This window comes from Oncorhynchus nerka, linkage group LG28 (assembly GCF_034236695.1).
Source record: "Oncorhynchus nerka isolate Pitt River linkage group LG28, Oner_Uvic_2.0, whole genome shotgun sequence".
In the NCBI taxonomy this organism is placed as follows: Eukaryota; Metazoa; Chordata; class Actinopteri; order Salmoniformes; family Salmonidae; genus Oncorhynchus; species Oncorhynchus nerka.
This window is the reverse complement of record NC_088423.1, coordinates 6,787,893-6,788,670: the sequence shown is the minus strand read 5'-3', so window position 1 is coordinate 6,788,670 and position 778 is coordinate 6,787,893.

The following is a 778-nucleotide window of genomic DNA, read 5'->3' as shown; positions in this document are numbered from 1 at the left end:
CCCTAGAACAAGATTCCAACTAATTAATTAAACAAATATATCATCTGTTTTTTTTTACATTTCAAATTCATCGATGTCTGTTCTAGAGGGGTCAAATGTTTTCTGTTTCTCAACTGTCTTTGAAGAGTAGCTTAACTCTCATGGCACCCCCCCCCCCCCCCCCCCCCCCAACACCACCAGGGTCAGAATCCACCAAGCTATCTGTCTCCCATAGCTATCTTAACACAACTACACTAATTGTTAGAAATGCCTGTGTACTTTGTTACAGGGCCACCAGAGGGAGTTGTTTACCTTTGAGTACTCTCATTTGTACCGCTAGAAATACATGGTACTGGCTGAGAATTAAAATACTACTCTGAACAAAAAGATGCATGCAACAATTTCTAAGAATTGACTCAGTTTATATAAGGAAATCAGTCAATATAAATTAGATCTTTATGGATTTCACATGACTGGGAAAACAAATGATTCTCTGTTGATCCAGAGCTTCCCAAACAGGCTCAATGGGTGACATATCTGGTGAGTATGCAGACCACGGAAGAATTGGAACATTTTCAGCTTCCAGGAATTGTGTACAGATCCTTGCAACATGGAGCTGGGCATTAATCATGCTGAAACATGAGGTGATGGCGGCGGGTTAATGGCACAACAATGGGCCTAAGGATAAAATGGTATCTGCATTCAAAGCATATGCTTTCCCGTACCATAGCCCCACCGCCACCATGGGGCACTCTGTTCACATCATTGACATCAGCAAACCGCTGGCCCACACGCGCTG